Source organism: Muscardinus avellanarius, assembly GCF_963383645.1.
Source record: "Muscardinus avellanarius genome assembly, chromosome: 6".
Classification (NCBI taxonomy): domain Eukaryota; kingdom Metazoa; phylum Chordata; class Mammalia; order Rodentia; family Gliridae; genus Muscardinus; species Muscardinus avellanarius.
Window position 1 is genome coordinate 91,066,446 of NC_137791.1, and position 18,097 is coordinate 91,084,542.

An 18,097-nucleotide genomic window follows, 5' to 3' on the forward strand; every position below is an offset into this window, starting at 1 on the left:
TATAGACTCTTTCCATAAAAATTAATAATAATTTCGAGCTACCAACAAAAAAATTCACTAAATGCAGGAATATTTTTTATTCGGTACTGGGGAATTGATCCCAAGGGCATTGAAACTCTGAACTACGCTCCCAGTCTTATTTTTTATTCTTTATTTTGAAAGAGGGTCTCACTAAGTTGCTGACCGGCCTCACAAAGTAGCTGAGACTGGTCACCAGCATGCCTAGCTCTGCAGGAACATTTCGGGTGTGGAGCCCTATAAAATATAAATTGGCAACAGCATAGGAGGAGGTCTTAGCAAGCAAGAGGCAGGCCACAAATGACAAAGTGAGTGCGCCAGGCTTTAGCAAAGACCTTTAGGTTGTCATGCTAATGGGAGGTATTAGGACAGATCTATTAGTCTATTTTCTGTTACTATGGAATACTTGAAGCTGTGTTCTTCATAAAGCAAACAGGTTTATTTAACTCAGAACTTTGGTGACAAAGAGTCTAAATGGCATGGCACAGGTTCTTGTGAAGTCCCCTCTGACTGTGTCATTTCATGTAGATGCCATCATGGTGGGAGCGCATGTAAGAAGGATAGATTAAATCACCAGGCAGGAGCCAGAGAGGCTAGTAAGTACAGGCTTGATTTAATCATCCTCTTGAAAGGACTAATCAAAGGGTCACAGGAGAATTATGTTAATTCTTCGAAGAGCAGTGCCTCCAGTGAAATAAAGACCTTCCAGGAGGCCTCACATCTTAAAGTCCTACCATTTCTTAACATCGCCACAATGAGTATAAAACTTCCAAGATTTGAACCTTTGTTAGAAAGACTTAAACCTTATCTAAATCATAGCATAGACCAAGGTAAAAATAATAAGAGAAAGCAATTTTATGCCCTAGAAGGGGATATTTGGGGGAGTTGCCTTTATATATTTATCAACTCAGATTGTAGAGTAGAACTTGAATCTATAGAGATAGATATGCTTCAGTGGTAAAGTAAGCAGGAGTAGATGGAATGTGCCATATTGAAATGTCCACCTCTCATTCATTGAACTGAATTATATCAGGACTGGGCTTCATAATTACATAGGTTATGGTCATCACTTCAGGTTTCAAAGGCTTAAACTGCTGATTTCTCCTAAAATATGTATAAACAAATATATTATTAAAAATAAAACCAGGCCCATCCATTAGGTTAAGTGAGATTAGCCAGTCACAGGAACCAAGCATCACATGTTTTCTCTCATACTTGGAAATTAGGGATTAATTGGAATGCAAAGACTTCAGATAATGGAAAATAAACCGCAGTGGAGTGAAGGAGTTGCTCTAGGGGGCCAGAGGATGGTGAGAATTAATGATGGAAACACATTTATTGACATTATGTGCCTTGTGATAGCGCCAATGTCAATCTCAGTATCATGTATGGAGAAGGGGTGGTAGTGGAAAGGGAGCCAGGGGAAAAATCACCAAGTGCTATGTACATCTATGTCACCATCACTGTGAACTGTGCTATGATGTGAGACTATAGTGCATCAATAGAAGTTAAAAATAGATAAATAAATAAATAAGAAGCAAAATCAAACTGACAGAAATAGAAGCCACCATTTTAAAAAGAAGAGGCCATTATGGGGCCTTTGATAGAACATTTGTTGTATGCACATTATTAAAAAATGCTTTAAAAACACACATGCTTCAAAATTATTACAAACACAGGAGGAATAGAAAACTGGAATCAAATTGAAAAAGTATAGGCTGATAAAAGAAGAGATGGAGGATAACATTTTTAAGATAAAAAATTAAAAATATACCTGTTTCTGACTGAATTTAAACTCTTAGAAGGGAGGATATATTGCTGCTGTTACTAGACTAAAAGGAGCAAACAGAATCGAAAGCACTCTTAGGAACTATGAGTAGTATCTCAAAAAGCTGACTGAAAAATTAACATTTAAAGAAACCAGTGTCTTGAGGTGGAGGAGGGAAATGTACATGGTTATGTAGTAGGACACAACCTTTCAAATCAAGATAGAAAAATGTATTCCCCAAATTGGATATATTTGTAAGAAAAATTTTGAGAAGATTGATTCCAAGTAATCAAAGAATAACTGGGTGATTTTCAAGGATGAATAATAATTGCAGTGTAATATACAAATACAGAATTACTTTTCTATGTAAGAAATTAAATATGAATTTGACATAACTAAGACTAAGGGACAGCATAAGTTTAAACATATTAAAAAGGAGCCGAGAAGCACTTCTTTCTGAAATTTTCCCAATTTTCTATGCGTATAGTATTAAGGCTGATTTAAAGTACAGAGTGAATAAAATGGTCATAAAATAAAATTATTAAAAACTTTAACCCCTATGAAGAAGCTGATAAAAGAAGAGATGTAACAAGCACATTAGTCAACTGTGATGTTAAAATTATTCTCAACTTCTCAACTTTCTCTTAAGACACACACACACACACACACACACACACACACACACACACACATATATATATATATATATATTTTTTTTTTTAATTTTTTTTTGTGGTACTGTGGATGGAACCCATGGGCATTATACCTTTGAGAGACACCCTCAGTCTTATTTTTTATTCTTTATTTTGAAACAATGTCTCACTGAGTTGCAAAGGGTCTCACTAAGTACCTTAGGCTGTCTGCACACCAGGACTCTCCTGTCTTAGCCTCCCAAATGCTGGGATTACAAGTGTACACCACAACACTCAGATATTTTTTAAGTAATTTTTTTGCAGTACTCAGGATTGAACCTAGAGACATTCCACCTCTGAGTTACACACTTGGCCCTATTTTATTCTTTATTTTGAAAGTGTCTCGCTAAATTGGAAAGGGCGACAAAAGTAGCTGAAGCTGGTCATGAACCTATGATCCTCCTGTCTCAGCCTCCCAAGTACTGGGATTACAAGTGCCACCATACCCGGCTTCTAAAAAGTAATTTTGATTGAGTGAAATCTAATGAAACTAAATGAATGAAATTCAAATTCTTGATGAATTCAGATGAAATTCAGATAAAATTTATTTTGTGTATGTTAGAATATGTATTGAAAAAGCCGGATGTGGTGGTACACACTGTAATCCCCGCGCTTGGGAGGTGGAGACAGGAGGATTGCACAGGTTTGAAGCCAGCCGCGCTGGCTAAAGAGACCCTGTTTCCAAATAAAAATATAAAATAGGTCTGGGAGTGTAGACTGGAGGTAGAAGGGTTTCCAGGAACCCCAGTATCACCAAAAGAAAAAAAAAAAGAATATGTATTAAACAAGAAAAAATTAAATGTTGATAAACTAAGTACAAAGACAAATATAAAGTTGATCTCTTCATAAAAGTTCAGACAAATTCACAAATATACTTGGTTAAGTAGAGTGCAATTTCTATTTCATGAACTTCATATTATTATAGCACTTACTTTGGCAATGATGAGAATAATAGAAGCATTGGTTATTCATTGCACTTCTTAAGTGTTCCAATATAATTTGTAATAGTTAATGGGTGTTCACAATAAGATGACTCCTCTATTTGTTTTTCAATTATGTAAAAGTGATGACTGTCTTGCTTCTATTTTCCAATATATTTTTCTGGGGAAGCATGCTTCTGAACTCTCAGGTAATAAATTCTATTTCTTATTTCTTCTCTAATTGGTTTCCTGAGTACTTGGTATTTTGATGACTATGATATTTTATATGTAATGATGCTAAATGTTGTTATGTCTATCCTTTTGTGTCACTCTGCACTTCTAGATATTAAATAACCATGTTACCTATTAGCACTTTCATAATGACCAAAAAATCTTCTTTCTCATTTGCATTTGTATTTCTAAAATTAAAGGAAAAAAATCATTGAAATATAGGTTCTTTTGTTCCTGGTATTCCTCCTTTACAAAAGAGCTCCTGAATTTCTCAAGTATTATTGCTGAGCTAAATAATGGTTAAAGAAGAATACATTCTTTTTCACCGCCTCCTGCTAGATCTTCCTCTGTAATTGTGTGTCCTGAAAAAGAAACCTATTTTATTTTGTAAGCCACTTTTCACCAGTTGTCTCACAAACCCAGTCAACTTGGAAAATATTCCTAGCATTAGAAGCTAAAATTAAATTGGTTTTCTGTAAATCTCTTTTATTTTTCCATGTTTTACAATAATCCTTGTTCTTACTCAGCCTGTCTGTAGAAGAGCATCTTTATATTCAAGGATATGCCTTAAGTCAATTTAAGCAGAAAACAAGTATGCTCAAGCTTTACCTGTGACTGCCACACTTTAGAAGTTTGTGCTAATGAACATTTTGCCAATGTCAGGACAGAAAATAATCTTTGATATTTTGGAATGCTTTTAAAATCAACTTTAATTTGTTAACAAAATAAATAATGACATTATTAATTAATGCCTACCATGTGTAAAATGTTATCAATTGCAGTGACCTGAACTGAGTTGATGCTGCATAAGTTTTTCACTACAGTGTAACACATTTCCACAAATTCATCAGCTTAAAACCATATCCACTCACTGTCTCAAAGTTACCATACACCAGGAGTCAGAGAACAGCTTACTTTTGTTTTCTGCTCAAGGTTTGATGTAGCCATAACCCAGGGTATGTGGTTCATGGTTGGAAGAAGAAAATATTAAGACATATAATTTATACCAACTTGCTTCTTCAAGGCCATTGGCATAGCTTCTCTTCAACTTTGAGTCTTTTATAAAAGCCTCTACTGATGAGGTCAGACCCAGAGTATTATTTCACCTTTGATTAAATTTATTAGAAATTTACATCTGCATAATTCATTAATATCTGCTATGTAACAAAACCTAAATGAGAGTGGCATCCATCAAATGCCCAGTTTACATGAATACCCAAAGAAAGGGAGTCTGCAAAATGTACACCTCACTCAATGGAAAACAGGAGGGGAAATCCTCTAATTATTCCTACCTCATTTTATCTTTCCAGTGACGCTCAAAGTACCTATAATGATGCTTTTCAGATTAAGACTATATATGCATAAAATCATAGAGTAGGTTTGTATAAGCCTCCAATTTGAAAAATTTGGAAATAAATATACATTTATATGTATTTCTATTGGGTTCATGTAAGCTAAAACAGCATTGAAATTTTGCTTACTTCATCTACTGCAAAAATATTTTGTTCTAAACTACAGATAACTGTAGAGATGAATTATCTAAACATCTGGTTTCCTTTTTCCCCACCCTAGGCAGTTACAAACAACCAGCTGTTCTCTCAAATTAACTCCTTGTTACTCTATCCAAGTGGAAGTACCTGTACTTCAAGGTTCTATTTTCATAAATGAAAATATTATGGATAAATTATAAATTATGATTACTAGCCAACTGAAATTTTTCTATACAGTTTTATCTTCAGTGGGTAGTAGAGTACATATAAGTATAAAGATGAGTTACAAAGAAAATAGTTTGGAAGACAGAGTCAATGAAATAAATATGCTAAGTATGTCATGTTATCTGAAAAGTTCACTTGAATGTATAATTATATAACTTCATATGCTATAAATAGTATTACTTTTTGTTCAGTTGTTTATATACAAAATCACCAATGCCAATCTCTAATCAGTGATGGTGAGGGAATACAGTGTCAGTCAGGAGAGACTCACCAAAGGCTGTAAACATGTCTGACCCTATATCACTCTGAACTCCATTGTTAAGTGTGATTAGACTGAACCAATAAAAAAGAAGCTGAGTATTTAGCACAAGTTTGTAATTCCAGCATTTGGGAGACTGAGACGGGAGGATTTCGATTTGTGGGCAGCCTCAGCTACTTAGGCTCTTTTCAACTCATTGAGACCCTTTCAAAATAAAAAATAAAAAACAGGGCTAGGGGTGTAGCTAAGAAATAGAATGCCCCCAGGGTTCCATCCCCAGTCCAAAAAAAAAAAAAAAAGAAAGAAAAAAAGAAACAACAGTTTTATTTATTTATTTTTTATTAATTTATTTTTACTGAAGATTGAACCCAGGGGCATTGTACCTCTTTTCTTTTTTTTGGGGGGGGGTACTGGGGATGAAACCCTTCTACCTCTGGGCTACACTCTCGGACGAATTTTTTAAAAAATATTTTATTTGAAAACATGGTATCTTAAGTCAGCGAGGCTGGATTCAAACCTGCGCAATCCTCCTGTCTCCGCCTGCCAAGCATGGGGATTACAAGTGTGCGCCTCCACTCCCGGCTTGCACCTCTTTTTTTGAAAGAGAGTCTCATTGAGTTTCCGAGGGTCTTCAAAGCTGCTTAAATTGGCTTAAAATCTGTGATCCTCCTGTCTCAGCCTCCCAAGTACTGGAGTTACAGAAGTGTACCACCACGTTTGGCAAATTTTGCTTAATTAAAAAAATAAAATTATTGAAGTTATTTTATTGTGGCAGAAAATTAAAATGAATAGTTGCATTTTTATCTTTTTTACAAAAATTTAAATTTAGTTAATATAGTTGAGGTCTTGTCTAGTTCAAGCAGGGATGTCTGCCCATTTCAGGCATGTTTCTGAATTTCAAATGGATATATCTTGATAACTATAATTCTCAGAATCAGCAGGAGTTCAAGGCATGCCAGAAAGTCACTTAGTTGTTTTTCAATTCAGAGTAAATCAGACTGAATAATTATGAACTCTATAAATCCGAGTTCTGCTTAAACATGTATATATTTACCTTAATCTGTGAATATACTAGTTGCTGTCATCTTCCAAAATTTTTATCTTACTGATTAAAAGTTTTCAATGATTCGAATGTATACTATCATGTGGGAATAAAAAGCTAATTTTAACAAACTGGAAGAAAAATGAATTTCTTTATACTCTGTTTATTTTGGTAAAATAATGAATACAACTGTTTTGAGAAAAAGATCCCCAGCTTTATTGTCAGTTCAAGCAAAATTTTATCAGACACTATCTGATAGCCTTTAGAAAGGTATGTATTTAAGTTCTCTAGGACTAAAAGCCATTATTTTTAATAAATTGATAGGGAGCAAAATCCTTACCTCTTGTTGGGTATGAGCATCACGCAAATTAGCTGAAAGGCCCAGCATGGTGTGTGGTTCATCATACGTATTCAGGAGTAGTCTTCCTTTCTTCCTTGCTGTTTTCCTTCTGCCCCTCCCCTCCTTCTTTACTTCTTTTTCCATTTTATGTAGCTTTCCTGAGACATCTTGTATATGTTATAAAAGTCACCAAGTTAAAGGATATAATGAAGTGATAAGTGGTTTTGCTGGACATAGTCACACCCATTTCTGATCCTAGTATTGGGGAAGTTGAGATAGAAGGATCACAGGTTCATGACCTGCCTCGGAAACTTTGTGAGGTCCTATACAACTTAGTGAAACCCTGCTTCCAAATTAAAAACTATATTTATACATAAAAGTGGGGGGTGTAGCTGAGAAGTAGAACACCATTGGACTAGATCCCCCAGTATCACAAGAACAAACAAAAAATAATAAGTGGATTTAATATTTTATCAATCATCACAGAATTTATTTTAGAATAATTTTATCACTCTAAAAGGAGCAATATCACTGATTATCAGTTAATTTTCACACCAACCTCTCCGCAAACAATCAAAACTTATTTTTGGATTTCTTAAATCTGCCAATATTGAATGTTACATATATATATATTTAATTATAATTTGTGGATTTTTATGGTTGGCTACTTCGTTACTATTTCTGAATAGATAATATTTTATTGTATAGATACCACATATTTTTTCCATTTATCAATTTGTGGACATTCAAATTGTTTCCATATTGTGCCAAAAATGAAAGACAATATTGTGCATGTTCATGTGTAATTTTTGTACAAATATGTGTTTTTGCAATATGTCTTGGATATGTACTAAAGAATGACATTTCTGAGTAATAAGATAATTTTGTTTAATTTCTTCAGGAACTATAAAAGTTTTCTAAACTGGCAGCACCATTTTACATTTTAAGCAGTGATGAAGGATGTTTCCAACTTCTCACATCCTTACTAGTACTTTTTATTACAGGTTGATCATCCCTAATGTAGAAATACAAAATGAACCAAAATTGACGTTTTTTATATAGACATGACACCATAAATGAAAAATTCCATATCTGATTCATGTGATATGTCTTAATCAGAACACAGAGGTACTAAATATATTGTATAAGACATCATTCAGGTTATAAGATATATAAAAACATAAACGAATTCTGTGTTTAAACATAGGACCCATCCCCAAGATCATTCAGTATTGTATTTCAGATATTTCAAAATCTGAAATACTTCCCATTCTGAGCATTTCAGATAAGGGATATTAAACCTGTATCTGTCGATTTAATGGTAACGTTTCATGTGAGTGTGAAGGCAGTATCTCATTACGGTTTTGATTTCCATTTACATTTTAACTGTTTGCATTGTAGTTGTTTCTTACGTATTCTGGATGCCAGTCTTTTATCAGATATTTAATTTGCAAATATTTTACTATTTTATGATTTGCAAGTTTACTTCTTAGTGTCACTTGTAATAGTAAAAAATGATCGTAATTCTTCTGGAATCCACGTTATCTACTTTATCCACTTTATCTACTTTTTATTTAACTTTCTGTGTTTTCACAGTATAAAACAGGTAACTTAACAGTGAGTAAATATAGTTAATATTCCATCGACCAGGTAAACCAAGTCAACATCAGCAGTGATAAGTCATATTGATAGTTTATGCCTTTGTTGTTATGAAAAATATTAGATAAATCTTAGTTGAGAGGCATTCTATAAAATACTGAATTTTTCAAAACTATCAGTGAAATAAGAAAAGTTTTGTTGTATTTTTCAAAACTATCAGTGAAATAAGAAAAGTTTTGTTGTACAACTAAGAGGAAAGAGTCTAAGAAAACATGATATCCAACTGTGATATATTTGAGATCCTGAAATCAAAGACCTCAGAAATAAAGTAAGAAAATTTTTAATTATATTTAAATTTTAATTAATACCAGTGTATTAAATGAATAAATTAGTCATAACATTTGTATAGTAATATTGCAAGATGTTGATAATAAGGGATAGGGATAGGGATGTAGGTCAGTGAAAAAGCTTATGCTTAGTATGGGTGAGGTCTTCGGTTCAACCCCCAGTAGCTACCACCCATTCAGAAAATGGAGAAAAAATAAGAGAAAGTGCATATGAAATGCATGGAAACTGTATTATTGTTGAAATTGTCTATAATATTCTAATTTTAATGTGTTAACCGATATTTCTACACATTACATTTTGAACATTCTGAAAACTAAGTATACAATTTTGTACAGAAGATACTATAGATTAAATATTTTTAAGAATAATATAGTTAGAAAGGAGAAAGAAGTTTCTGCCTCTGAAACATGAGTAATTTGAATTCTGTTGAACTGCTAGGATTAAATGTGGATTAATATAAAAGTGAGATACTACTGAGGATGGCAATTTTAGGGAGATCTCACATTTGTAGGGGTCTGTGTTTCCAAGAAATCAACAAGTTTCTCATGTCAAGGAGCCAAGAAAGACTTTTATTCTGTATCAAACTTCATTTTATTATAATTAATTAATTCTGCTGTTGCATTCAAGTATCAGAATGATAATGCTTCTTCTTGTTCTCGTCTTAGGTTCATCGAATGAGGACATGGAGGAGGTACATAGGTAACTTCTATTTACAATTTATCATTTAGAAAATTGACATGTTGGGGTCACTTCCCGCTCTGGACCCCCTCCCCTTCTGGGGAGCTGTTCTCTCTCTCTCAGGTCGTGTTGGCCCTGAGAGAAGGCAGAGTGCATCTGAGGGCACGTGGCTCGGGCGACTCTCGAGTAGTGACCTGAAGGCCTCTGCTGGACATCATGGCTGACCAGGCCCCTAGGGGTGACCTGTACCTCTTTTCTGGCAGATCGCGTGGACTCTGGGAGAAGGTAGTTTGTAATTGACGGCACTTGGCTCGGGCGACACTCGGGTAGTGACCCTGAAGGCAGCTACTGGACCCTGGAGTTCCGACAGCCCCTATGGGGTGTTCGGCCACTTTTCTCTATTCCCTTCTGGCAGATCGTGCGGACTCCGGAAGAAAGCAGCCTGTACCTGAAGGCAATTGGCTTGGGCTACTCTCGAGTATTGTCCTGAAGGCAGACTGCTGGACCTAGAGTTCCAGACCCTTTGGGGGTGTTCAGCCACCCTTGCCCCATTCCCTGCTGCTTCCAATAAACCTTTTACTCCCCTTCCAAAAAAAAAAAAGAAAATTGACATGTTTAAGTAAGGAACATTTCATAAACATAAAATCAATTCTGACTACCAAATTAAATGTTTTTGTTTTGTATTACTCTGTAACAAATATAAACTTCTCAGTACAAAACCAAATGCATCTATATTTTTGTCACAGGTTTTTTTCAGTATAAAATTGGGTATTATTTAATGTGATCCTTTCATGTCTCAGAGGGCTTCAATCAAGATGGCAACCATGGACAGTTTTCTTATTTGGGATCCAGATTCCTCTGCCAAACTCACTCAGGTGATTGGAAATATTCAGTTTCTTGCTATAAACAGCTCTAAACAACTAGCAGAGGCCAGAAATTCAGTGCCACATAGCACTAATGGCAAGATCATGAGCTTTTTGCACAGATAATGGGAGCCTTTATTTTTTTTTTCAATGTCCTTTCACACTGATAAAATGGAGTTTTTATAATCTAATGTAGTTTATTTATTTATGAGAGTTCTTTGTGATGTCACTTAACCAAGAATATGTTATGCTGAGGTAGGATAGAAGAAATATTTATTAGGAAGAAAGGAGACAAATTGGGAAGAAAAAATAGCTTTTAAATCCTATAGGCTGTGTTCTGTCTTAGGTAGAAGCTTCCAGAGAGTCTGAAAAGTGGACAAATGTCTGACACCAGCCACCTACCACCAACATGAAGATTAGGAGGAAATGCAGACCACCACTGTGGGACCTCATACACCCCTCATGGAGGTTCTATAAAAAGAACTGAAAAAACTGCAAAGACTATCTTGCTCGTATGCTCTCCACCTCTTAAGATGGCCTGCCTTCATCTCAAATCCCTCACTTTCCTACATAAAACCACTGTCTTTTCTTTGAGTGGCACATGCTAAAATTTTCTGCTGTATAAGCCAAGAACCCTACAGAATTGTCATGCTTTCCCAGGATAATCCCATCAAGTACACAGATTTAATCAGCAATCAAAAAGAAGAAATTATTCAAGGAATGTGCACCAAGAAACAGAGATCCCAGCCACTATCTTAGAAATCTGTATATCACACCTGTTTAAACCAAGTAGATTATTTTATGTGTTTCTGCTTTCTATTCGTAATGAATATACTTCTATTGAACATCATGCTGTTTATGAGAATTTCTGTTTTTAGGAGTTCAAAAGTATTAAATGCAAAAAGCAAAGAAGCAGAATAAGAAAATTTATGGGATAACAAATACATCAAAGGACAGTGAAAAAACTAATTTTAGGAATCTGAAAAGTTAACTATTCTGGGAACTCAATCATATGAGGTAATAACTTTTGGGATGAAATCTCACTATGATAATCTGAAAATTTTTCTGAGGTTGGAATAGGTTGAAGGTAAGCTTCAGGAACATAGTATGACAAGTTATGGGACTAGGGTTCTGAATTGTGGTAATTAGTGAAGCTCTTCAATTTGCAGCTTTTGCTGAAGCCCTTTGACTCCAGAAGCCAATTCTAGGGCCTCTATTGCCTGGTGTGAAGAAGAAATCATAATTTAACTACTACTCATGTAGGAGGATGTTAATATCAAAATTAGATATAAAGGATCAATCATATAATGATGTATAGTGATATGAGAATTAATATTTAATTATATAGCATGCTAACTCCTCTGCCTAGCACACATTGCTCGATTTTCATTATTATTATTATTATTAATTAGCCAGGCATGGTAGCACATACCTGTAACCTAATACTTGAGAAGGTGAGAGAGGAGATCAAAGGTTCAAGACCAGACTCAGTGAACACTAGTGAGCCTTCAGACTCTCAGCAACCTAGAAAATACCTGTTTGCAAAATAAAAATAAATACATTGATTAATTAAATAATTAATGACTAGGGTTGGGGGTGTAGTTCAAAGATGTGTAACTCCTCTGAGTTCAATACCAGGAAAACACACAAAAATATTAATAATTATTAAAATTGTCACTGATTAAAATAATTCTTGTGGCATACCATTTAAGGAACTAATATTCTCTTAATTTTAAAGATAATGAAGCTAGTTAATTCAAAGCTCAAAGGCTATTCGGAGAGTAAGGAGTATTTAAAAATATAACAACTATAGTTAATTGATGCCATTTAAATAATTGTGCTAAAATTATTGAAATAACAATAAATTACTATATTCAAAAGCCAAGAAATTACTAACAGAAGCTGTATATAATCATGTATATTTTGTCTACTATTTAAAATCTATTAAAATTTTCATAATTAAATAGTTCACAATACCTACCTGTAAAAATAGCACTCTAATTATATTTAAATAATGTAAAATGAAAACAAAAGAAAAGATATGTATAAAAAATTAAACTCTTTCCATTAGCCCCTCCCCAAATATAATCATTCCTGACATTTTTTTTATATTCAGTCAAATTACTGCATACAGATCTGAGTTATTTTTATTGACATTTCAATTTAAACAATTATTTCTTGAACTCTTATTACATGGAAGCAAATTAATGGCCGGGTGTGGTGGCACATGCTTGTAATCCCAGCATTTGGGAGGCTGAGACAGGAGGATCATGGTGGTTCGCAGCCAGCCTCAGCTACTTAGTGCGGGTCTTTGCAATTCATTGAGACCCTGTTTCAAAATAAAAAGAATAAAAAATAGGGCTGGGAGTGTAGCTTGGAGGTAGAATGTCCCTGGCTTCCATTCACAGTACCACACACACACACACACACACACACACACACACACACACATTATTAAGCTGCCTTGAAAAGATAACAAGTGGTATATTTTTCTGTTCATGTTTTAGGGATGAGTTTACTGTGTCCCAGGAATTTGGCTTATTCAAGCTCATGTAGCTGGTCAAGAGGGAATTTCTGCTTTCAACAAAGCCCCTTCTTCTCTACAGTACAAAGTGTTATATAAGGTGAATTCAGTTCACAAAAGTATCGTAGCCATCTTATAGAAACACAGAGGAGCTGCTAGGCAAAGCTACTAGCAGAAGACTGATGCTAACTGAACCTAAAGCTGACACATTGTTCTTCAGATTTCCTTGGCTAAGTGTTTCTAGTTTTCCAATTGAACTGTGAGGGTACCACGTGCTTTCATTTTTGAAATGACATTCTCTAATTTTCACTTTCTTCTAAAGTCAGCTGAAAAAGTTTTTACATTTCAAACTGATAGGTTTTAAGTTTTTATTTTTACTTTTAAAAGATTTTGTTTTGTTTTGTATGTTTATTTTTTGTTTGCTTTTCTGGAACTGGGAATTGAATCCAGGGGTATTCTATATCTGATTTATAACTCCCCCAACCTTTTTATTTATTTATTTATTTTGGTGTGTGTGTGGTACTGGGAATGGAACTCAGGGGCCTTCAACCTCCTGGATATACTCCCAGACCTATTTTATATATTTTGTATGGAAACAGGGTCTTGCTAAGTTGTTGAGAGCATCACTAAGTAGCTGAGACTGGCTTCGAAACTGCATGATCCTTCTGTCTCAGCCTCCCAAGAACTTGGATTACAAGAGTGCACCACCATGCCTGGATTATTTTTATTTTTAAACAGTGCCTTACTAAGTTGACTAGGCTGTCCTCAAACATGTGATCTTCCTCTTTAAGGCTTCCAAGTACTGGTCTTAGAAGCATGCACCACTGCACCGGGCCTAAATTTATGATGTATAGAAAAAAAAAAATATATATATATATATATGCATATATATGTATATATATGCAGTATGTTATGATCAAATTAGTGTAGTAGCTCTAAATTTCTAATATAATATCTCTCTTTAAACTTTAAAAATGTTTGGACAATAACTCAATTTCCAAATTTCTACAGTAAGACAAGATGGTGATAAATTTAGGGTTGCAAAACACTGTAAAATACTAATGACAAAATAAGAAAAAATAGTTTGAGATACAGCACAAACAAGACCTTATAAATTGTTTATCCAAATGTCTAATATTTATTACTTCGAATCTTGAATTTTTCTATTCAGCTTAAAGTTGCAAGATAGAATGAGATCCAAAATTTGCTTTTTAATGTCACATTATTTGTCTCTATGCAATGAAATAATGCATCCAGGTATGCCTGCTAAAATATTAAAAATACGCATTGGCGGAAAAATACCTTCCAGATAAAGGAGAATAGAATATTTTGTTTCCTTTAATTTTCTTATTGAGTATTCATAAGCATAATCTTCATTTGCATAGTTGTTTTCTGATTCTAGCTCCACCTATCATTTTCTATGACACCCTGAGCATCTTTAATTTTTCCAAGTTTCAATTTCCTTATATATAAAATATAAATACTAACATTAATATATTTGTGGGAAAGGTTTATAAAAGAAATTCAAATAAAGTCCACGTTATAAGCCAGGCATGGTTGCATGCTTTTAATCCCAGTACTTAGGAAGCTGAGATAGGAGGATGGCAGTTTCAAAGCCAGACACAGAAAATTGGCAAACCTGTTTCAAAATAAATAAATAAAATAAAATAGGCCTCAAGGGTGTAGCTCAAAGGTAGAATTTATTGGGTTCAATAATTAGCACAAAAAAAATCCCCATTACAATGTCTAGCAAAACAGAGATTTTGGTTTGTCTTTTTTTGTTGTTTTGATTTTAGAAAATAGAGAAGGAGAAATAAGAGGAGGGAACCACAGAGAAGAACAATCCTTAATTTACATCTACAAAACAAATGAACATTGACTCCAAACTTTTTTCTTTTTTGTATGCAGAGAAAATACCTGCAAGCATTCATTTTTTCTCATTATGATAGACCATATTCAAATGAATTTACAGGGATATCCATAAATCATTTACTCATGTGGAAGTTCCCATGCACTTAAGTCTTATTCAGAATCATCTGACTATTCAGATCCTGTCTCTCTAGAGAACTTTATTTCTGTCTTTTCACAGTTGAAGGCTTTTAAATTTATCTTCTCAAGGCTTTAAGAATGAGGTGATCTGATTACTTTAGCTTAATGGAGCTGAAACAACCAAGCAACTAAGAGGGTTAATTAATTTGTTTGGGATACAAGTTTTATCTTTGAATCAAGTATAAGAGAAATAGAAGGAAAGACAAAACTGCTTAATCAGCATGAGGCACTTTTAAGAGCACTAACTAATTAGCTTATAAACCTGTTATGGCTTTGTTAGTTTGTAGAGGTCTCTCAACCCAGTTGTAGAGTTAATGAGCCTTAATTGTATGCCTGAAACCATAATTTGTAGTCAGTGATTGACTAGAAGCATGTTCTCAGATGTGCATGCATTCCCATCTCTTATTATATGAGATCTGTTCTTTAACTTGTTGAATTTATATTTTACATCCTATGGATTTTGAAATTACTTCCTCAGAATTTTTGAGTCTCCTTGTATAAGTTTTGTAAAGATTCTTACAGGAAGTAATATCAGTGACATACTTGCAAATAAACAAAATAAAATTTTAATAAAAATATATTGAGTATATATTTAAGCTCATTGAATTATATTGTATATAGTAATGTTTAAAGCTTCTTTATAATCATGTATAAAATCTGCAAGAGTTTAACACAAATCGCTCCAACTTCACTCTTCCCTCCTTCCCTTATTTTTCTTTAAATCCATCTTTTCTATCACCTGGCCAATATCCATGATGGCTAGTCTTAATTGCATATTTCTTTTTTTTCCTATGACTCTCCTGAGTGTTATGGAGGGATAATGTTAGTATCATAATCTCCAGGAAGAAAAAAACCACATGGCTTTTGAGTTCAATGTTGGATAACTTTAATGAAAATGTATTTAAGGGTTAAAAAGCTTTATTGTTAGATAAAAATTGGCATTTTTCTGAAAAAATAATTTTGTTATTTTAGAACAACAACTATATTTTAGTTGCTGGCCAAAGCAAATGTTAATTATAGTTAATTGTGACTAAGATTGTTCATGTTAAGAATAAAGATGTGAAGCTATAAAAACAAGTAATATAAAAAATTAAGAGTTTTTTACTACACTGATATATCTGAAAAGAAGTAACAGCACATTAGTGCATCTTGACATATTGCAATATGAAGTATATAGCGTCACCTATGAAATATTCTTGACAAAAAATATTTAAATTGAATCTAACCAATCTTTTGTATCTAACTTCAAGTTGGCATTAAATACAAAGAAAAAAAAGAACACTTTAAAAAGACATAGAAGAAATCATTCAGACAAATTCAGAAAGTGGTAGACGCTGCAAGAATTTATTGTTCTCGTTGGTAAGGTGGTGTCATGGGAGTCAGGCACTGTTTTAATCAAAGGAACTTATAGAATGCAACAGTCAAATGTACTTGGCAGGTACTGACGTGAGAAAAACTAACTAAAAAAGATATTTGGGGAAAATCAAGAGAAATAAGAATATACACCAGGAGCTAGAGGATGTTAAATAATGCTTTTGTTTTGTTTTTAGTCTGATAAGGTTCTAATAGGACATTGCCTTTATTTTTGCAAAATTGTATTGATATATATTTTAGGACATGCTATCAAGTTATTTTAAAATATTAAGATAAACCAGGCATGGGGGCATACCTCTGAAATCCTAGTACTTGGGAGGCAGAGACAGGAGTATCACAGGTTTGAGATCAGCAGCAACATTCTCTTATCCAGACTCTCAAAAACCTAAGAGACCCTGTTTCTAAACAAACACTTAAAAGTACCCGGGGGGGTGGGGTTTAGCGGCGCACGCTTGTAATCCCTGCACTTGGGAGGTGGAGACAGGAGGATCGCGTAGGTTTGAAGCCAGCCTCACTGGGTTAAGAGAACCTGTTTCCAAATAAAAAAGTATAAAAATAGGTCTGGGAGTGTAGCCCAGAGGTAGAAGGGTATCCAGGAACCCCAGTACCACACACACACACACACACACACACACACACACACACACACACACAAAAGACTGGGGGTATTGCTTAGAGGTAGAATAATCCTGGGTTCAATCCCCAGTACCACAAAATTAATTACAACAAAACAGAAAATAGATCAATTAAATATAAAATATGATGATTGTTAGATAATGGTAATGAGACTTCAAACATAATTATTTTTTCTTTTATACTCTGTATGTATGAAGGCTTTAATAATAAAAGGTAATATAAAGGAAGAGTCTACTTCATGATAACTTAAATAGAAAAAATGATTTCATTCAAGTATTTAGCTTCCAAATCTTCACTAACTACATACCTACCATGTGCTTTGTTCAATGGAGGGAGTGCAGGGAGCTGGTGTGATTTGTCCATGCTTTCCGGAACATACAGTGTGAAGGGCATGACAGGCACTGACTGGTTATTCAGGATAAGAATAAAATGTGAGATGTTATAAATGTGTGTAGTAATTTGAGATAATTCAGCCTGAGAAAAAAATGAAGAATTCTTGGTAGAAGTATTTTTAAAAGGGGTTCTTGAGGGCAGATAAAGAAGAAGCAGTGTGGTGAGCAGCAGTAATAGCACAATCAGACATTAAGTGCATGGCCTCACAACTTTTAGGATGATCTCTGGCTTGAAAAAATGGTAGCATCAACACAGTGAAGTTTCATACAAACTATAAGGAAGAACAAAATTATATCATTTGCAGGAAAATAGATGGCCCTGGAGAATATCATTCTAAGTAAGTTCAGCCAGACTTATAAGGTCCAGGGACACATTTTCTCTCTTAAGTGAAAGCTAGAAAAAAAAAATTTAAAAAGGGACTTCATAGAAATGAGGAGAGACACCAGTGAAATAGTGGAAGGGGATTAGGGGAGAGAAGAGAGGAGAAGAAAAAAGATGCTAGAGGAAGGAAACAGACAAAATGATTATGTGTTCTTACATGAATTTATCAATGCCAATTATCCTAGCATGTATGGTGAAGGAAGGAAGAAGACAGGGTAGAAGGAAGAAAACTCCAAGAGATTTTGTGTGCATACCACTCTGAGTCTC